Source organism: Triturus cristatus, chromosome 12 (assembly GCF_964204655.1).
Source record: "Triturus cristatus chromosome 12, aTriCri1.1, whole genome shotgun sequence".
NCBI classification, from domain to species: Eukaryota; Metazoa; Chordata; class Amphibia; order Caudata; family Salamandridae; genus Triturus; species Triturus cristatus.
In genome coordinates, this window is record NC_140595.1 from 458,137,047 (window position 1) to 458,159,425 (window position 22,379).

At 46.3% G+C, this 22,379-nt stretch overlaps 1 long non-coding RNA gene across 1 annotated transcript in view; it reads left to right on the top strand.

The window, feature by feature from the left end:
- Positions 1 to 7,804: 7,804 nt before the first annotated feature.
- LOC146776103 (uncharacterized) overlaps positions 7,805 to 22,379 on the top strand; it is a 50,832-nt gene continuing 36,257 nt past the window's right edge. The window contains exons 1-3 of the long non-coding RNA XR_014972024.1: positions 7,805 to 7,900; positions 8,537 to 8,598; positions 8,751 to 8,797. This is a non-coding gene — a long non-coding RNA (uncharacterized LOC146776103). The remainder of the gene's footprint in view (positions 7,901 to 8,536; positions 8,599 to 8,750; positions 8,798 to 22,379) is intronic.

Consider the following 22,379-nt stretch of genomic DNA (forward strand, 5'->3'; position numbering starts at 1 on the left):
GGGCACATTTTGACTTCTCAAATCCTCTTCTATTTCATAAAAAAAAGTCTGACATGCCAACTGAAACATGCACTTTGAATACCAGCAGCAGACTTCCCTGGTAAGCAGTAGCTTTACTACAGTGATCTCATGAGCAACTAGAGTGCTAACATTCAGAATTTATGGCAAATGTGTGACACATCTGAATGCCTTCTTGTTGGAACCAAAATAAATAACTGAAAGTATTTCCTATTGAGGAGACTGCAGTAAATGAGGAAGCTAGGAAACTTCCTAACAAATAAATCTCCCAGGATGGCCACCAGAGACAAAAGAGCCCAAATGTAGCCCAAATATCACCCAGATGAAGCCCAAGTATAGCCCAATGACAGAATGTCCCAGAGTGTTCTTAAGAACAACTAGAGCGCTTATTGTCTTACTTATGACAAAAGTATGGCACACCTGAAGCCATCTTGATTGGAATAAACTGGTAACACTTAAAACATTTAATTTAGAAAGGAACACAATGAGGGGGTTCATTTTGCCATAGAAATTATGATTAGTGCTGAAGAAAGAAAAATTAGGGCACATTTTGAGTGACTTCTCAAATCCTCTTCTATTTCATTAATAAAATCTGATATGCAGACTGAAACATGCACTTTTAATACCAGCAGCAGACTTCTGTGGTGAGCAGTATCTTTACTACAGTGATCTAATGAGCAACTAGAGTGCTAACATTCAGAATTTATGGCAAATGTGTGACATATCTGAATACCTTCTTGATGGAATCAAAGTAAAAAACTGAAAGCATTTCCTACTGAGGAGACTGCAGTAAATGAGGAAATTAGGAAACTTCATAACAAATGAATCTCCACCAGAGACAAAAGAGCCCAAATGCAGCACAAATATCACCCAGATGTAGCCCACATGTAGCCCAATGACAGAAGTGTGCAAAACACTTATTTTTTGTGTATTTGCAGTTTTATATAGTGCAGACTTGTCAGGTATTGGAGTGCTTTACATGAGCATTGGTTACATCACACAAGATCAAATTCATTTTGGTTGTAGACATGGGGAGATTAAGTGATTTGACCAGAATCACAGAATGTTGAGCTGAAGCAGAAACTCCAACCTGGTTCCCCAGTTGCAAAGTCTGCAGCTCTGGAAGTAACACCACATCCTCTCCCCTAGGTGCAACATTTAATCAAGTGGTCAACTGGATAAACAAACATAAAGATTACAAATAATTTAAAAGTTCTTTGTCGCTATTTGAAAACTCAGAAAATATGTCCTCATTTTAGTTTTTTAGAGCACTAACCATAATTTTGATGCAAATAAGACCGTCTCATATATGTAATTTCTAAAGGAAATGCTCTAGGTATTACAGTTTTGATTACATCAAGATGACGTCAGGCGTTCCACACTTTTGTAATAAATATAGAATGTTAGCAATCTAGTTGTTCATTGGGATACTGTTGAGAGGCAGAGGCCAGGGGCACGGACTCTGAAAATTGAAGGCAGGTAGGAGAGTGCAGAGGCAACAATTTGACCACACTGGGCAGGCAGGAAGGGCAGTGGCAGCACAACAGACTATGGGGGGCAGTGGAAAGGGGGGCAGGGGCAACAAACCAACAATTCAGGACTGGCAAGAGAGGCTGTGGCAATATAATAGACCATTGTGGGCAGAAGGAAGAGGCAGTGGTAGTACAACCATACATGCCAACAGACCCATTTCAGCCAGGAAACGTCCAATGTCTTTAAGCTCAAATGGGCTTTATTTGATCTGTCTCCTGTCTACAATCTCCTCTTTTTCAATGTAACTCAAAGGGGAAAATCAATACCCCAGTTTTTTTTCAAAATCTCCCTCTTACCAAGTTCAAAATGTTCGCAAGTATGGTACATTGGATCATGGTAGGCAGGAGGAATTGGGGTAGGGACATGGACTCGGATAACAGAGGACAGGAGGGACATGGAGAGGTGCACCAAACTGACCCTACAGGGCAGGCATCAGGGTTTGCAATAGCACAATACACCACACAGGGCATGCAGGACGGGAGTGCAGCACAACAATCCATAGTAAGCAATAGGGAGGGGACAGGACCATGCACATGGACAACAGAGAACAGAGGGGAAAGAGGCAACGGTAGCTAGCTGACCATAATGGACAGACAGGAGAGAAAGCTGCAGCATAACAGACCATAAATGGCAGGAGGGACGGATCAGGGGCATTACAATGGAATAGACAAGCAAGGAGGGAGGGAATAGGGTTCTGCACATGGAAACAGAGGGCTGGGGCAAGGGGGCAGGGCAGGAGCAGCAAGATGACCATGGAGGTCAGGCAGGATGGGCACTAGAAACAAGACACACCATGGAGAGCAACAATGAGACTATGATGGCATACACACAGACCATGGAGGGAAGGTGGGGGGGGTCAGGGGCAGCTAGGTGACCACACAGGGAAGGTGGGAGGGGCCATGGCAGCACAGAAGACCATGCATGGCAAGCGGGAGGGTTAGTGGCAGCACAATGGCTATGATGGGCAAGAAGGAGGGTGCAGGGGCATGCACAAAGGACCATGGAGGATAGAAGGGAGGGTCAGGACCTGGGCACAGACAAGAGAGTTCAGGGGAAGGGGCCTCACAACAGACCGCGCGGGGCAGGCAGGAGGAGCAGTTGCAGCACAACAGACCAGGGAGGGCAGAAGGGTGTGGCAGTAAAATGGACCATGGAGGACAGGAGGAAGGGGATAGGGGCATGGCATGTGGACAGGCAGGGTGGAGGTGGCAGGGACAGGTTACAGTCATCTGACAATGCTAGGCAGGTGGGAGGGGAGTGGCAGCTCAACAGAACACTCAGAGTAGATAGGAGTGGCAGGTCCAAGGAACATGGTGGGCAAAAAGGATGGAGCAGGGGCATGCACAAAGACATCGGAGGGCAGGGGGAAGGGCAATAGGGGCAGCAAGCTAAGCACAGAGGCTATGCAGGAGGTCAATGATGGGCCATAGAATTGGGCAATGGAGGGCAGGAGGAGTGGACTGGTACATCATGCTAATTGGAGGGCAGTTGCAGCACATCAGACCATGCATGGCAGGAGGGAGGAGGCTAGTCCAAGGATTCAGACAACAGAGGATAGGGAGGAGGTGGATGGGGCAGCAAGGTAACTGTTCAGAGAATGTGGGTATTAGGAACTTTATTGTTTTTAAAATGTGTGTCTGTGCGAACTACTTAAAATATGAACAAGTATGCAGCATAATCTCACTTTTGTTCAGGAAGAAGAGGACGTTTGTGACTGTGACTCCAGGCTTCCGTGGCAGAAACACCCCCTGACCCTTCACCCCGCATCGCAAAATGTAATGCCCATGAAAAGGGTAGGTGGATGCAGTGTTATATAGAACATAGTCCTGAGAGCACAATTGAAAATGAAAACTAGATATAGTATATGGTATAAACTATGCACCAAAAGTGTGATATAAGATGATCCGGGGTGTAAAATATAATATGCAACACATTGTGCGCAATAACAGATTCATTGGAGAGCGCGAGATAGCACAGGCACTAGTGCGTGCTATGCGCTATGCGCCTTGGAGTGTAATATGCACAGGGCAGTGTTGTGTAACCTAACTAGTCTCTAAAGTTGTAATATAAAATATGTGCTGGGGAGTGTAACGTTGCATATGCACTGTGACAAAGATATGGATCCCAGATTGTAATATGTATGGCATAGCGCTGTGCGTTATAACATAGGCATCGAGGAAGGCACGTTAGATGGGGCAATATAACCCGTGTGAAGGCAAGTGTGGCATGACATATTGACGGGGTGGTGTTACAGTGCACATGGGCTAGAGAGTGTCATAGCATACGCACTAGCTGGTGGAATACAACACAGGGGTGTGTGGCACTCGGCAGGCACTGGTGGGTGTAACACAGCATTGGGCTCAGCCAGGAGCACGCTGTGACTCTCAAGTGAGGTTCGTCTCCGTTCCAGAGAGTAAAATAAAAAGTATTACACATCCAGCGGTGGATGTGTGTTTTATTAACCGTGAGGGGGGTTTCTTGCATAGTTTGGTCGAATTTTTGTCGGATCCCCTTTGAATGGCTTGGTGTGCGTGTGTATTAAATGTGCCCATCAATAGATACCCATGTTTGTATAAATAAACGACAAGGGTGTCTACTTGGAGAGTACACACCGGCGGGGGCGCCGGGATTAGGCACGGTAGGGCGTCAGACACGTCAGAGCTTCACTAGTGGTGTAAAAACATTCCACGTGGATTCATTGTATGCCTTTTAATGAATATCACGCAACTCGTCATGGTGATAGGTACATACGGTTTGTCCAGCATGTCCTAGGTGTTTCTATAAATATATATTTTTTTTAAATAATAAAAAACAAAGGCCGGTTCCGGGGGATGGGGTCCCCGGGGCCATAAGGGGCCTGAGGAGGGGGGCAACGCAGCCCCCCTCCTAAAGATTTTTTTTTTTAAAAAGGCCATGACTCGGGGGTTGGGGTCCCCAGGGCCGATTAAGGCCTTGGGAGGGCCAAATAAATTTTTTTCAACAAAATCAATTAGGGTGCAGGCCCTGGGGGATGGGGTCCCCAGGGCCAATAAATTAGAAAAAGAAGGGGGGCCACACAGCCCTCCTTCTTAAAAAAATAAAATAAAAGACCGGCATCACACCGGAGGCCACGCCCCCTCCTTGCAGCACTCTGCAAACGCGCCCCCTGGCCAGTTGTAAGTTGGGGAATTAATTCCCCTTCAATACTGAGGGTCCCTGAGCAATACCCTAATCCTCCCTTTCTTCCTAACATGATGCCCTTTAATCCGCCACCACAGTTTTTCCATAACCAGCCTTTTTTAGGTCAGGGTCGCGGCCGCTCGAGAGGGCGGAGAAGAGGTCAAAACAATCAATCTCAGAGCCAGGCACGTGTTCACTGGAGCCCTCCAACATCACCTCGCAATCTTCGCAGCGCGGCGAAAGCACAGACAGTGGCAGGACCAAGCAGCAGTTAGTGGTCAATCTGAGTTCATATACCTTGACGGATATGGAAGACAGAGTCCTAAATAGAGGTTTAGGTTTTGTGCCGACCAGCTCAGGAGATCCTTTTACCTTACAATCCGAGTTGGCCAACTTTTTTCGAAAAATCAGGCTACATTTCTTTTATAAAGAAAAAGGCGACGTCACCATAGATGCAGAACATGGTGAGAGTAACAGTGGTTTGAGGAATAAATCCACTTTTAATCCACCGGCCCATCTGGTACCTGCGCATGTTCTGGCATTTGAGACAGCGGTGAATAAAGACACTTCAGCTCTTTTGAGCGAACCCATAAGACACTTTTTCAACTTACCCAACCCTGAGAAACAGGCTCTCACTGCCCTTTCTATCAATCCTCATATCATCATTAAGCCCGCCGATAAGGGCGGAGCTACTGTGATCCTTAACATCCAGGATTACAGAACAGAAGGCTTGAGTCAACTTAGCAATGAGAGATTCTATAAGCGTCTGGAGACAGACCCAACACCACGTATTAAAAAAGAAATCTGCGAGTTGGTCACTGAGGCCAAATTAGAGGGTTGGATCTCAGTACGCGAAGCAGAATATCTGATAACTGAACATCCGATCACCCCCTATTTTTACGTTCTACCCAAAATTCATAAGGAACAGCGTCCCCCGCTGGGTAGACTCATTATCTCTGGATGGGTTCACTTCTTGAACCTTTGTCCACCTTTGTTGACATTTTTCTTAGGCCGTTGGTGAGAACCATGCCTACCTATTTGCAGGATACCAAAGATGTATTGCAGCTACTTCCTGGTTTGGATTTCAATACTGACACTGACTTTCTTGTCAGTTTTGACGTCGAATCATTGTATACTTGCATTCCCCAGATAGAGACCCTTGAAGCCATCAGAGGGCTTCTTGAAGCTAACATCATGGGGTTGAGTTCGCCAGTGGCCTTCATAATGAATTGTGCCAGGCTGGCCATGACTGAGAACTTTTTCAAGTTCAAGAATCAGTTTTACCTCCAAACATCGGGTACTTCTATGGGCAGTGTCTTCGCCCCCAGTCTGGCCAATCTCTATGTCCACCTATTCGAACAAGGTTCTGTCCTTAATGCCACCAATCCCTTTTGCGACAAGATAGTCGTATGGAAGCGCTACATTGACGACATTTTTGTCATTTGGCGAGGCGATCTAGCCACTCTGAATACCTTCCACTCTTGGCTTAGTGAACAAAATACTTTTCTCAATTTTACCATGGAAGCTAGCAAATTTAGCCTGCCTTTCCTAGACCTTCGGGTCTTTCCTTCGGATAATGGCCTGGCTAGCGAGCTGTATACAAAGCCGATGGCGAGGAATTCCCTCCTGTCTTTTGACAGCTTTCATCCCAAATCACTCCGTGCAGGTCTACCTTTTGGGCAATTACTGAGACTGAGGCGCAACTGTTCTACTACTGATAGTTTCAAGCAACATGCTGCTCTCTTGTCTCGGAATTTGAAGGCCCGCCAGTATCCTCAGAATCTGATTCGTCGTTCATTCAAACGGGCTATCAACAACAACCGAGAGGCTTTACTTGAGCCATCTACACCAAAGCCCCCGATGGACAGACTCACGTGTGTACAAACGTTCAGCACCCGGTCGAACCAACTCCAGAAGATCATACGCAAACATTGGCGTATTCTGAACGTTGGACATTTACATCTAGCTCCCCCACTTTTCTCATTCAAGAGAAGCGCTAACTTGCGGGATACCCTGGTTCACACACGTCCAAGAGAGATGCCGGTCCCCACAGCCAACACACTTTGGAATCTTCCACCTGTCCAGGGCCATTATGCGTGCGGCAACTGTGGGGCCTGTGCTCATACACAACATACTACTGAAATCGATATCGGCAGTAACAAACCTTGGAGACAACTAAAACATACTAATTGTAACAGCGAGAGAGTTATCTACCTAATTACCTGTCCCTGTCACAAGAAGTATGTGGGTATGACCATCAGGAAGGTCAAAGTACGGATTATGGAGCACAAAAGCACCATAAGATGCCAGAGACAGGCGACACGTCTGACCAAACATTTTCTGGATCTCAAACACAGTCCTGATGGCATAAGGTGGACGGTACTGGAACAACCTATGATTCCTTCTCATGTCACAGATGTTTCCAAATTCCTGTTCAGGATTGAACAACGTTGGGTCTTTAAATTGAGTAGTGACCAGTCAGGGCTCAACGAGACTATCCCGTGGACCTCACTGTGACTGGGCTATGTTATGTTTTGGCCACTCTGACACACTGGGACGATCCATTTGTGTATGCCCTTCACCCGTGGGGTCCCTTTGCCCTTTTTTGAGGTGAAACGACTGTTCACTGGCATTATCATGTTTATTTTTATTTTCCTGCTATGCTAACCCACTTGCATGACTAGAGTATAATGCTTTATACGCTGTGTGGTCTTGTTTGACTTTGTATGGTTTGGTCTGTCTTCCCCGTGCCTGTAATTTGAGGTGTTTCTAGACATTGACTCCTAATACCAATAGAACCATGGAACGCTTACTGGGGTCGTGACACACTTCGTGACACTGCCTATTCATTAGATTACCTCGAATTTTTGCTTTTTTACGATTGCTATCGAGGTCGTGATCTCATTGCCAGCATGACCGTTATCTCAATTGGCGTGTTTGCGGTAGAAGGGTACATGATTAATTCTAAGCGACTCCGGGCGTTTGTTAACTACATTTCCCGACATGCTCCGCTTTCCGCTATCAATTTCCTGATAGATGCTGAAACTCTCGTATCACGTGTAGGTGGTCAGATACGTGGTTGGTTCCCGCTTGAGGGCGTCACTCTTTGAGGCTTTAAGGGTTCGCGTCCACACTGTTCCGGCTACCACTCGGAACATTCAGGAAGATAGTCCGGGGTACCGACGGACAGGTAGGCGAACCCTATAACACTCTGTAGTTCTGTAGCCCTTTGTTGTCCAATTTGCATAGGCTGTATGGACATGCGTGCTGGCCAATTTTGCACAGAGATTGCTTAGTTTGAATGTGGGACTGGTTGTGCTTGCTGGTAGCATCCGGTTAAACCGAGCGCCAAACAATGCTCTTTACTCCACCGGCCCAGCAATATAAGTATATTCAGAGCATGGGTTATTAACTTAGGCTACACGTCACTCGTGGCGCCATCTCGATACTCTAGCTCTAGTATAGAGGTTTTTAGGTTCCAACCGGGCATGTTTTCAGTGTATGGGCGAGTAAACTTTTGGACCGGTAACAATATTCTACCTGTACTGTTCTATAAGGTGCTTCACACAACAGTCATAATGTCAACTTTGGCTAGGTACCGGTCCTCGTCTTTCCCTCATATGCACCCGAGCTAGGAACCGGGCATGTCTTTTAGTTACTGCATGGCCCAACAGTAAGACCCCGTGCTAGGTGCCTTGATATTCTCAGACTTATAGTCAGCTCAGAATTAGTTTTACAATGTTTGATTTCGTATAGCTGATCCTTTTTACGTCAACGTCAGTGAGCAGATAATATCTGGCCGCATCTGTTCCTTTTGTCTTTTTAGAGCGCTGCCTCACGCCCTGAGTTGTGAACAGGAGTGTGGGACGTTCCCCGATCTCTTGACGGGTAAGGAGGTATTTTGTTTCCCTCCCAGACAGACGTTTACCTTTGTAACGTGTGTAATAGGTCTACCTTTGTATGCTATCTTGTCCAGCTTTCTATACTTCTATGTCTGTCCCTGGTAAAAGTTAATTAGAAATCATTTCGTTTTTTTACAGGTGACCTTAATACTTCCCGACGGTGCCGTATATCTAGTGATAAGCAGGTACCAATGTTGGTTGTATCGTTCCTTGTATGTCCCTGTGTACACTTTATCACTTTGCAGTAGTGTTTTGTTATGGTCCTGAAGAAAGCCACGGTCATCTCCTTGAGACGCTAGTTGGCTGAAACATGTAGACCTACACCCAGAGTACGTGTTCCTTATTGTTTGGTGTACACGTTTTACTCTATCATTTCTGCGTTTTTACTGTTGATATCACCGGATATCCAATAAAGTATTTTTCCAGTGATAATCAATTTTAATATCACATTTTCACACACTGCACCTTACTTCACCACACCATAGGCAGCTTCCTCCTATTTTGGGAGTGATTCCCTCCACATTGATTAGTAAAAACATCCTTGAGCTCCTCCTTTTTATAGTAACTTAAGGAGTAGTAGCTCTTTAACCGCACAAGGTGCGGTTAAGGGAGGTCCCAGATGATGAAGCATGCCACTTCGGTGGGTGATGGGACTTGGTCCTTTTGAAAGGATTCCCTAATGTAGGATTGTAGCTGGCACTTTTTGCTTCTGTTTAGGTAGACCATTATAGACCCACGGACTCTGCTGTTGTACTGGTCCCTGAGGGCCAACTAGCCCAACAGGTATCTCCAGTATGCGCCAGGGAGCTGCATTGCAGACAGGTGTTCTGAGGCCATGCCCCTTTTTACACCTTTATGCAACGCAGCTCTGTGGCGCTTACTGGAGGTACCTAGTGGGCTAGTTTGACCCTAAGGACCCTTAGGATTCAAGGGGACTTAATCTCTCAACTTAGAACGGCACCAGGGCGCGTTTACACAGTGGTGAAGGGAGGGGACGGGGCCTGAGGTGACATGTGCAAACACACCCTGTGGCACGTTTTAAGTTGGGGAAATAGTTCCCTTTCAATCCTGAGGGACCCTGGGGGCCAACTAGCCCACCAGGTGCTTCCAGTAAGCGCCACTGCTCTGCATTGCAGAGAGGTGGTGCAGGCCGTGCCCCTTTTTACACCTCTCTGCAATGGCGCTTACTGGACGTACCTAGTGGGCTATTTTGCCCCTAGGGACCCTCAGGATTCAAGGGGACTTAATCTCCCAACTTAAAAAACGGCCACAGGGCGTGTTTACACAATGGGGAAGGGAGGGGACGGGGCCTGAGGTGACGTGTGCAAACATGCCCTATGGCGCATTTTAAGTTGGGGAAATAATTCCCCTTCAATCCTGAGGGACCCTGGGGGCCAACTAGCCCACCATGTGCTTCCAGTAAGCGCCACTGCGCTGCGTTGCAGAGAGGTGGTCTAGGCCGTGCCCCTTTTTACATCTCTCTGCAACGCAGCTCTGTGGCGCTTACTGGAGGTACCTAGTGGTCTAGTTGGACCCTAGGGACCCTCAGGATTCAAGGGGACTTAATCTCCCAACTTAAAACGGCCACAGGGCGTGTTTACACAGTGGGGAAGAGAGGGGACGGGGCCAGAGGTGACGTGTGCAAACACGCCCTGTGGCACGTTTTAAGAGGTAGTTTTAATCCCCTGCCCTATTATATACTAGGGGCTTACAGAGGAGGTCATGCTAATCACAGGGGGACCCCAACGCATAGTGTTCCCTAGTGTATGTAGGTGTTTTCACTGTATTCTGAGTGTCTTTTAACATAGCACTGGCTCTAGGACTGGTTAGTCAGACTCAGTTACCACCAGTATCCATCTGAAAAAGTTGAGGGTACAGGATGATTTTGCAGCAAGGCTTCTTTCTGCTCTTCTGTTTGTTCTTTCTGCACGTTATCCTTCTTCCTGCACTTTTCTTTGTCTTTGAGGACTTCTGTTGCTTCTTTCTGCATTTCTTTTTTTTCTTTCTGTGCGTTTTTTCTTCTTTCTTCACATGTCCTATGTCTGTAGGCATAGTTAGAAATTAGCATTTAAAAAACCTTTGAAATTCACTGAAAAAACCATAGGTTTCAGGCACGTTAGAGTTAGGAATTAGCATTTAAAAAACCTTAGAAATTCACTGAAAAAACCATAAGTTTCAGGGGCGTTATAGTTAGCTGGACTTTTCACTCGTACAAAACCATTGAAATTCCCCTGTTATAGTTATTTCAGCTAACTATAACTCGCGCGCCCACAATGCACTGCTGATGACGTCACATATTACATCACTCATGACATGGTCAGTGACATCACTCATGACATCACTGATGACATCTCAAAAGAGAGGGGGAAAAAAATAATTCTATTGGGTATAGTACCCATAGTTTTTTATGCCATACATATTACAGATGTACATGTAATTCTTCATCCCCATTCAAGCCAAATGGGGTCTTGGTTCTGAATCGAATGATAAGGCGTGATTCTAATTTTCTCAATTTCATTGTGCGATTCCCGCCTCTTTCATTTGTAGGCACAGTAGCAATACAAAAGTACCAAATGTTCTCCCATTTGGTTTTGTGTTGTACATGAAGATGTTTCGAGATTGCATATGTCAAGTCTTTGTTATGGATAGCTCTTAGACGTTCTAATATCCTTTTCTTAAGTTGACATATGGTGCTTCCATTGTATCGCATTCCACAAATACACTCAATCATGTATACCACATATGTTGTTTTACATGTTATTCTGTCAGAGATATGAAATGTCTTTCCTCTAAAGTCTTCAATGCTAGACATTGATTTGCCAATTTTACATGCCTTGCATTTTCCGCAATGGGTAAACCCCTTTTGTTTCTCTGTTAGCCATGTTGTTGGTTTTTTTGTCGCAAAGTGGCTCTTTACCAGTTTGTCCTTTAGAGATGTAGCTTTTCGAGTAATTTCCCTATGTCCAGATCTTTTTCTAAAACATTCCAATATTTTTGGAGAATTTTTTTGATCTTGAAGCTCTCTTTACTATACGTTATGATGAGTCTCGTGGAGTCATCTGTTTGTTTTTTATTTTTATTAATGAGAGTTTCTTCTCGAGAGGTGGTTTTAGGTCTTCTTAGACCTTGTTCCACATCTCTGTGTTTGTATCCTCTATCCATGAATCGTTTTTGGCTTTCTTTGTAGTTGTTCTCAGCCATCTCATTGGTGGAATAGTTTCTTCTCATTCTTATAAACTCTCCATATGGGATGCTTTTTATTAGACTCATTGGATGGCAACTTTTTCCATGGAGAATACTATTGGTAGCAGTTGGTTTCAGTTGTTCAGTCCATCTGGATGCAGTGATTTTAAACGGTACGAAAACTTCTGGATGTACCGTTTAAAATCACTGCATCCAGATGGACTGAACATTACTGACAACACAACCTGATTACTGCATATCTCAAGAGCTCTCAGGACTGCATTGATTCCACATTCCAAATGGAATCTTCACTCATGATGCTTTTTGAAAATTCAGCTGTGTCATCTGTGCAGCCACAGAGCAAACCATCTTGTACTACCTGAGGAAGGCGGAAGCTGAAACGTTGTAGTGGAAATATATTTTTGTTCTTTGGTGAATCTATCTGTTTGAGTGACTTATTTCTTGGATATATACATATATCTACATATATATACATATACATACATACATACATACAACCACACACATATATATAATATAAATATGTGCGTGTATGTGTTTCATACCATGTAGTTCCAACTTTCTGCTTGCAGCATATGTTGTTTTTGCTTAATTGTCTGATGTTGACAAATGAAATCTTACCTTTACACACATATATATATATATATATATATATATATATATATATATATATATATATATATATATATATATATATATGCTACTGGCATGGCTACTTTGTCTTCTCTGGTACAAACTGGTGTGTGTTTAGTTTCTTGATGCCGTTTGTCATTTCTATCTTCTTTCGTTCTTGTGCAATATGTTTTGTAAGATGGAAGAAAATATATTGGTACTGTAATGGGTGTTATGTCAAATATCAAGCTTTTCACATCAAACTCCAAGAATATGGATTGTGTGATATCAATTACCCTCATACCTTCTGGGTAATCATATAGCCATAAGTATACACTTACTCTACTAAACTCCACACTCACATATTTAGCAGATATTGTCAAGGTATATAGATGTTACGTTGAAAATAGTAAGTCTGCTCATATCTATGTATACTTAAACTGATGAAACTTGTATGGCAGTGTGATGCAAAAATGTTCACTTAAATACTTCTTAAAATAAAGCAGAATTAAATCTCAAAACTGTTTCAAACACCACCTGCTAGGTCACGATCCATATTGCTGTAGTAATGGCACTGATAGATGTGAGACCATGTCAACGTCACAGTCTGTGGCCCAGAGCAGATATCAGTAGTTGAGATTAATTCAAGCAATCCACCCATCATTTATCAATCAATCAGCATTTGTAGAGCACAGCACTGTCATCCCTGGGGGTATCTGGGCCCTGGGATGCAAGGTCTCTGTCGAAAAGCTAGATCTTGAGGGCACCTCAGGAAAAGGGAAGAAACAAGCAGAGAAAGGCAAAACAAAGGGCGGAAAAATGAGCTGAAAAGGCAAATCAGAGCAGTAGAGAGCAAAACAGATAGCAGCAATTCGAGCAGAAAGGCCAAGCAAAGAGCAAAAAAACTAACAGAAAAAGGCAAAACAGAGGGCAGCAAAACAAGCAGAAAAGGCAAAACAAAGCAGAAGAGGGCAAAACAGAGGGCAGAAAACCAAGCAGAAAAGGCTAAATGTAGGGCATCAAAATTAGCACAAGATGCAAAACAGAGGGTAGAAAAATGAGCAAAAAAGGCGAAACAGAGGGAAGCAAACGAGCAGAAGAAGCAAAGCAGAGGGCAGAAAAACTAGCAGAAATGGTAAAACAGGGTAAGAAAAGAGCAGAGAAGGCACAAACAGAGGGCAGCAAGTAAACAAGCAGCAGAGGGTAGCGGATTGCGGGCAAGCTGGACAGAAGAACGGTTGATGGGGGGAGGTGGTACAAGGACCTGCTCAATGGGAATCACGCTAGGGCCTCCATTAAGTAGGGGGATGGCGGGGCACTGGGTGGCGGGAGAAGGGAAGAAAGGAGCAGAAAAGGGCAAAACAGAGTAGAAAATGAGCAGAAAAGTCAAACAGAGCAGAAGAAGGCAAAACAGAGGGCAGACACGGTAAAAAGACAAAACGGAGAGCAGCAAAATTAGCAGAAAAGGGAAAACAGAGAGCAGAAAAATTAGCAGAAAAGGGAAAACAGAGAGCAGAAAACCAAGCAGGAAAGGCAAAACAGAGGGTAGAAAAACAAGCAGAGACGGCAAAACAGAGCATAAAAGGGCAAAAAAAAGAGCAGAAAAGGTAAAACTAAGGGCATAAAAACAGGCAGGAAAGGCAAAACAGAGCGCAGAAAAAAGAGCAGTAAATGGCAAAACAGAGGGCATAAAAACGAGCAGAAAGGGCAAGAACAGAACAAGAAATGAGAAGAGGAGGCACAAACAGAGGGCCGAAGGTAGGCAGGCAGCTGAGGGTAGAGAACCGCAGGCAAACTGAACAGGAGAGGGGGAGCTGGCACAAGGACCTGCTTTGCTTTCCATAGTGCAAAGCTATAAGTGTGAATGGTGTGATCAGACACCTTGAGATTCAAGATGCATACTACTGACGAGGCCCAGAGAAGCCAAAATCAGTCTGGTGTAGCTTGTACACCAATTCAGAGGGAACCAAGCCAGGCAGTTAAGGCTGGACTATTCCTATTGGAGCAGGTCCAAGTCTGATTTGCATATGCCTGGTTTCTATCCGAGGTGGCATAGTGGGCAAAAAATGATAGACTGGATTGCAGGCCAGAAAAATTAACAGTGGCTGGAATTCAAGCAATCCAACCATCATTTTGTTTAAATTCTTCAATGCAATCCCCTAATTGCAAAGGGTATGCCCACATGTGACTGCCTGGCTCACTGTGCCATAGGACTTAATCTGCATCCTAATGATGAGGCAAAATTTACTGAAACCAGTCTGGGATTGCTTGTGTTCCTGTTCAGAGAACACCTGGCTTGGCAGTTCAGGCTGTACAGTTCTAGTTGGAGCTGGAACTATGTATGCTAATTTGTATATGGCTAGTCCCTTTCTGAAGTGGCATGGGGACAAACAATGATGGCTGGATTGTGGCCCAAACTAATCCCTAGTAGCTAAGATTAATTCAATCCATCCATCCATCACTTTGTGTTACTTCAGTTAGTGAGGTCAGGCAGCGGCTCAACTGCGCTTGTGCCCACTGCCCCAATTTTACCATATGACCGTTTTGGACATGTAAAATTGAGCTTGGTGTTTCCACACCTAGTAATCCTGTTTGTGAGCCTCTCTTTGTCTAAGAAAGCCGTATCCCGCTGTGCACAGCTCTCTACCGTCTATGTGATTGGGTCCTATGTGGTCCCATGTGTCTAACATCATCCTCATAACCTCATTAATACAGAGATTCCTTTTCCTATCATTTTTGGGCGTCCAAAGAAGGTCACACAGGGCAGGGCTCTTTCTACCACTGCCTGGTCCATATGGTCCCATTTTCCTCTGATTCCCTGCTGTCTAATCCATGAGAATGCCCTGGTCTGCTGCTTGATAGTGCATCAAACATATGTGGGCACTAGATCACCTTAGGCTGGCTTTGCCATTAGAATTTGCCTTGCTACTCTACGGGTTCTACTCCCCAAATTAATTATGCTCTGTTACGCGTCAAGAATGTGCCTAGGAATGACTACTGGCAGCTTCTGGAAGAGATATAGCAGTCAGGGCTGAAAATTTCCCCTAAATGGCATTTCAGTATCCTACATGAGATCCCTGCTCCAATTTAGAAAGGGCTAAAGACTCACTTCTATAAAGAACACTATACCATGACGAAGTAACTTCACTCTCAGAATTTAATTTCCCATCCTATCACCCATTGACTGTATCTTTGCCATTGAACCTGTACAGAGCTCTGCTAAATTTTTCTAGGTTTTCTCTAAACATTCCACACACACAGACATTGTTTTTTTAGAATATTAATTCTGCATAGCTGAACGATATAGAGTTTATTCAAATTCCCTAGACGTTTTAAAATTTCGACAATTTTTTGCATCCGCACAAAAGGAATGTGGAGACCTCAGAATTACTTAGGGAAAGATTTAGAATTTGTGATTTGGAATAGTTTGTTTTATAGCCCAGAGCTTTCTAAAAGTTCTCCAGTACCTTTATTGTCATGAGAAGAGATCTCCCAGGCTCTCCAAGCAACAGAAGGCTATCGCCAGCAAATAAGCATATTATATAGTCCTCGTCCCCCAATGGTATGCTTCAGATTTCAACTGCCATGAGTTCAATAATTAAAAGAAATAGCAGGAGTGAGAGGGTAAAAGCCTCCCTGTGACCCATTTTTGGATTCTGCCCTTTTGGCTTACCCCCATTGAGCAAAATACTAGGCTCTAATTCTTGCTTCTATGTGAATCTTTGTTAGAACCTCTCCATGAACACCAGCTCACTCTGTCAAATGCCTTCTCTGTGTCCAACGCTTGTAGGATCTTAAAAATATACCTTATTTACACCTTCTCTATTAATTGAGTTGTCTTCCCTATATTAACATATGGGAGCCACTCCAATATGAAACCAGATAGGTTGGGACCACCAAAAGAGAGAAAGAAGTTTATCTATTGGGAATGGCTTTTACGTCCATATTTTTCATTGCTATTGCGTGAAAAGATGCACAGTTCCTGGGGTATATCCCTCTTTTTTAGGTCGAGCCTGGGTAGCGCATGCGCTGCTGTGAGGCATGCAGAAGTGGAGTATGGCTTTAAAGCCCTGCCCACTCTCCCTCCATTTTTTTAACTGGCTTGTGTCATTGTCCTTCATAAACGCTGGCTTTCAACTCGTTAGTAGCCTTTTTAGTCCCTCCATGGTACCGCCTTGTCTGTGTTTGTTACCTCCCAAAACGACTGGACCTTTTACTTGGTTGTTACATGGTCTGCTATATAAGTTGGTGAGCACTATTTTCTTTAATGCTTTTCCCCTATTCTACCCATGACAGCGCAGCACGCCGCAAGCTTTGACTACTGTATTTATTTAAATTACTATACGGTCCGCTTTAACTGTACTTGCCGACCTTATACAATTATTAAACTTACGGCATAGTCCACTTTCAATTTAGCAGTCGCGCTTATATAATTTATGTATTAATTAATTAATAGCTTGGGTTGCTTTCACTTCAGCTGCCGTGCTGCAGAACGTTTCTAAATTATTTTATTTGTTTTTGCTTTGTCTGATAGCGCACCATATGTGCCTTCACTTTATTATTGTCTGTGCCCCTTTGTTTAGACGCTGCTCACTGTAACCTGGATATGGCGAGCAGCGCTTAAGAAAGGGGCGTGGCCAACATTAACGTGCTCTTGCATTTGCGAGAGTTTGAGCTATTGGCATTAAAAATAACAATGCCTTTTATATAGGTGTTGGGTTTAAAACAGATAAATAAAAGGCATTGTCAGTTACAATGCCAATTGCTTAAACGCTCGCAAAAGCGAGACCTTTTGCATTGAAAATGCTTGTTGTATCAGGTCGAGGTCTCACATGGCAGACAGTTCCCAGCAGAGATGCTAAATAAATCTTCCTCCTATATGGGACACTGGGGTATCGGTTAGCGTTGGCTATGGATGTTCATGTAACGTCCTGGCTTTCTCGGGGTTGGGACAAACAGACGACGGACCAGAGAAATGGAGGTTTAAGGATGATTTAATAAACAGATAAACAACTACAGACAACAAAGAATACCGGTACTGGAATCACCAGTTAAAGTACGATACCCATTCACAGCTCGTCTAACCGTCCTCCGCATGCACACCGGACCCGGTATGCTCCAACGGAGGGCACAGTGCTAAGCAGTGGCCGACAATGCCACTCGACCGCTGTGAAGGGTAGTTCCAAGGTTGTGGAATCTACGGGGGGCACGTGGGAGTCATCCGGCCGGGCTCTCTACCACCTGGGAACAGCCGCTCTACCAGTATCCCCCAGAGTGCTGCCACAACACAAAGACGCTGGGAACACCTCCTAGTGTGCGTCTCTTGTATCCGGGTTTAAGTGATGATACCCAAGGTGGCGCAGAGAATGGATGGGAGCAGCTGCTCTACCTATCCCAGTTCTCCTACGAGTGTCGATGGCTAAGACGCGGAAACACCTCCTGGATAGCGTCTTAGCTCTAAGCGTGTGTTTACCCAAGGAACGAGGGTTGGGAGCTTCGGCTCGCACCAACCTCGTTTTCTCCAAATTGTCAGGCCGTTGGGAGCTTCGGCTCTACCAACGGGACTTGTGCCCCATGACGTTGAATACGGCTCTCAGAACGGGACAGGACACGGGCAGGAAGCACACGCCAGCACCTCTCCTCCGCTCCTTAGAATGTTCCTTCCGCCGCTCAACTCACCAACGGGTCCGTGTACCTCAACCAGGTACTCCGGCAAAGATCAGAATATCCGACGCAGAGTCCCAGTGATCTTCTCCTTAAGTAGTACTCTCGGCATTGTATAACCATGACTTTTGAGTTGCATAACAGGAAAACTAGGCGTTACCCTTGGTGTTATGTAACCAGAACTCTTGAGTTGCATAACATGAAAACTAGGCGTTCCCCTTGGTGTTATGCAACCAGAACTCTTGAGTTGCATAACATGAAAACTAGGCGTTTCCCTTGGTGTTATGTAACCAGAACTCTTGAGTGGCAAAAGGCAATTGTTGCCGGAGGGAATTCTGGGAGTTGTAGTCCGCTCTCCTCCAAGCGCACCAGGTTCACGGAAGTGGCATCGTGGGAGGGAATCCATGTGCGGGAGGGGATTCCTGACAGTACATCCCCCTCCCATCAGCGCCCCCCATCAGGACCAGCACAGGAAGGATATCGACGATGGAACGACGATACCAGACGAGGAGCGTGAACCCCCGCCGCAGGTTCCCATGACTGCTCCTCGGGTCCGTACCCCTTCCATGCCACCAGATACCATAGTTTGCCCCTGCGCCACTTGGAATCCAAGATACCAGCCACCTCGTACTCCACCTCCGAATCCACAGTCACCGACACCGGCGTACGAGGCCTCACCGCGTTCGCGGGTTTCAAGAGGGAAACGTGGAACACGGGATGGATCCGCAGGGACTGGGGCAGGCACACCTTCACATTCACCGTGCTGATGCATCGAAGGATCCTATATGGCCCATGAAGCGGGGATGGAACACGCTACTTTTCTTGAATCTCATGTGCCGTGTAGAGACCCAGACGTAATCTCCAGGTTTGTAGACCGGTCCAGGCCTTCTCCTCCTATCAGAAAAGGCTTTATATGTGGCCTTAGCCCCCTCCAGGGCAACTCGAGAACTCATCAAGGCCTCCTTGATGCGGGCCACCCTCTTGGCTGTTGTCGGCAATCTGTCTTCCCTGACCGGGTGCAGAAACGGCAAGAACCGGGGATGATGGCCGTAGTTACTATAAAAAGGGGAAGCCTTGGTGGAACAATGTGTGGCGTTGTTGTACGCGATTTCCGCGATCCAAAGTAGGTCCACCCACTCATCCTTCCCTTGCTCTACAAAACAACGTAGATATTGTTTGAGCGACTGGTTCAGGCGCTCCGTCTGGCCGTCCGTCTGCGGGTGATAACTCGTGGACATGGCAGACTTGACGTGTAATGCCGAACACCAAGTTTTCCAGAAGTGTGACGTGAACTGAGACCCCCTGTCCGACACGATCACGTTGGGTAGGCCATGTAGTCTCACTACATTCTTCAATAACAACGACGCCAGCTCTCCTGCCGAAGGTACCTGTTTGCAAGCGAGGAAGTGCCCCATCTTCGTGAGATAGTCCACCACCACCAGTATGGCCGTCTTTCCTTGATCCTTTGGTAGCCCGACAATGAAGTCTAAGGATATGTTTTCCCAGGGTTTGGTCGGTGTAGGAAGGGGTTGGAGGAGTCCTTGCGATCTTCTGTGGTCCGATTTCATGGATGCGCAAACGGTACATGATGAACACCAATTCCGGATGTCTGTTCTCATGGCAGGCCACCAGAACTGCCGTCTTAGGCTCGCTACCGTCTTTTCGACACCCAGATGACCGGCACAGGGAGACACGTGGCACCAGGTGAAGGCCTGTTTTCGAAGCCTAGGCGTGGGTAACAACATACATCGTCCTTTCACCGGAATCCCGTCCTTCATCTGCCACTCCTTGTGACTGCGAAGCCACCTCCGCCACATGAAGGTATGGGTCCCCTTCTGGACCCCCCTGAGGAACGACTGTGGTTGAATCCCCCCTATCACAACTCCTGGAGGGATGATGGAATGTTCGGCAACCGGCTGCGGATCCCTGCCATTCGATTGCCTCGAAAGCGCGTCCGCTTTCCTGTTCTCCGTACCGGGTCGGTATGTGATGTGGAAATTGAAACCGGAGAAAAAGATCATCCACCTCATTTGACGAGGAGACAAATGCCGCGCCGCCGTCAGAAACTGGAGGTTTCTGTGGTCCGTATACACTGTAACCACGTGTCTGGCCCCCATTAACAAATGCCTCCACTCAGCAAATGCGTCCTTTATTGCGAGTAGTTCCTTCTCCGCAATATGGTAATTGCGTTCCGCGTCGTTCAATTTACGAGACATGTACGCCACAGGATGGAGCAAACCCGACACCTCTTTCCTCTGAGATAGAATGGCACCCAGCGCCACATCAGAGGCGTCCGCTTCTACCACATAGGGTAATTCCGGATTCGAGTGAGCTAGCACCGGGGCGGTGCTGAAGGCCTTCTTGAGGGCCACAAATGCTTTTTGTGCTTCCGGTCCCCACACGAACTCCTGAGACTTCCTTAGTAGTTGCGTGATCGGGGCAACCAAGCCAGAAAACCCCTCAATAAAACGCCTATAAAAGTTGGCGAAGCCTATGAAGCTCTGGACTTCCTTTACTCCTCGGGGCACCGGCCACTCCTCCACCGCTCTGATCTTGCGTTCCGCCATCTCCTGTCCGTTGGGGCTCAGCATCACCCCAAGGAATTCCACTGTTGTGACGTGGAAGTCACATTTGCTGAGTTTGCAGTATAGCATGTTTTCCCTCAGTTTTTTGAGAACCGCGGATACGTGCTGTACGTGTTCTTCCTCTGAGTTGGAGTAGATGAGTATGTCGTCTATGTAAACGACCACGTAGATATCCAATACCTCCCGGAACACCTCATTGAGGAAGTATTGGAAGGCGGCAGGGGCATTGCATAGTCCGAACGGCATGACGAGGTACTCAAAGAGCCCGAACCTGGTCTTAAAGGCGGTTTTCCATTCGTCGCCGTCCCTCATGCGCACAAGATGGTATGCCCCCTTGAGATCAAGCTTTGTGTATATTTGGGCCTTTTTTACCTGTTCCAGGAGAACGCTTATGAGAGGCAGGGGGTACCGTTTTTTTATGGTTATCGCGTTCAAGGCCCTAAAGTCCACGCAGGCCCTCAATTCGCCATTCGCTTTCGGAATGAAAAAGAGAGGCGATGCGGCAGGGGATTTCGACGGCCTGATGAACCCCAGCCCTAGTAACTTATCCAAATATCCCCGTAGATGTACGTTTTCGGGTTCTGTGAGCGCATACAGTCTGCCGCTGGGAACGCTAGCCCCCGGAACCAGGTCGATTTGGCAGTCGAACGGTCTATGTGGAGGGAGCACCTCCGCTCGGATTTCATCGAAGACGTCCCCGAAACTGTGATACACTCTGGGCAGCTTTACGTCCTTTTCTGCTGCCGTGGCGACCGTGTGACCTTCGCCTACCTCACCTTCGTGGGGGTCCTGCTGCATGCCGCACCATTGTTCACAAAACGGGGAAGTCATCTCAATGTGATGCGTAGGCCAATCCACCGTTGGGTTATGTTTTTGGAGCCAGGGTAGACCCAATATGACCCCGTACTGCGGGGCTCTGATTATGCTAAAATCGATACGTTCATTATGCAGTTTTCCGAACCTCACCGGTATTTCTCCTGTGTGCTGTCCGATAGGTCCGGTCACCAGACTTCTCCCATCCACTGCATACACCTCCTCTGGTATCTGTTTGGGAAGGAGAGCGAGACCCAGTCTCCGTGCTTCATTGTAGTCCATGAACATGCCCGTGGCTCCTGAATCAATCATGGCTACCACAGGTATCCACTGGTCCTGCACTCCTACGTGTAAGGTAATAAACAAATGTCTTCGCCCTTTTTGATTCGGGCTCAACATGGAAGGGATGTGGGTGTGACTCCAAGATGCCCCTTCCCTAGACCCGGAGTCCCTCACTTTTCCGCCGGTGCGTCCACCACTGCTGTCACCGTTTTGTTCGCTCGGTATCGTGAGGTTTTTGACTTGGCTGGACACTCGCGTACATAGTGCCCCTTTTTCCCGCAGTAAAGGCAAAGGCCTTGCTTGCGGCGTGATTCTTTTTCAGTGGCTGTAAGGCTCGCCCTTATAGCTCCTATGTCCATGGGTTCCGTCCTGGTGGAGGAGTTGGTCTCAGGGCCACCCATCGAAACATACGATGGCAGCGCTTTCCCTTTCCTCTTGTGATCGCCCTTTCTTTCGTTCAATCTATGGTCCAGCCGTAGCACCAGGTTGATCAAGCCTTCACATGTCTTGGGTTGGGGGTCGATTTGTGCTACCACATCTTTGAGCTCTTCGCTCAAGCCCTGGTGAAACAGCGCGGTTTGTTTGGCTATGGGCCACTTGGTTTCGG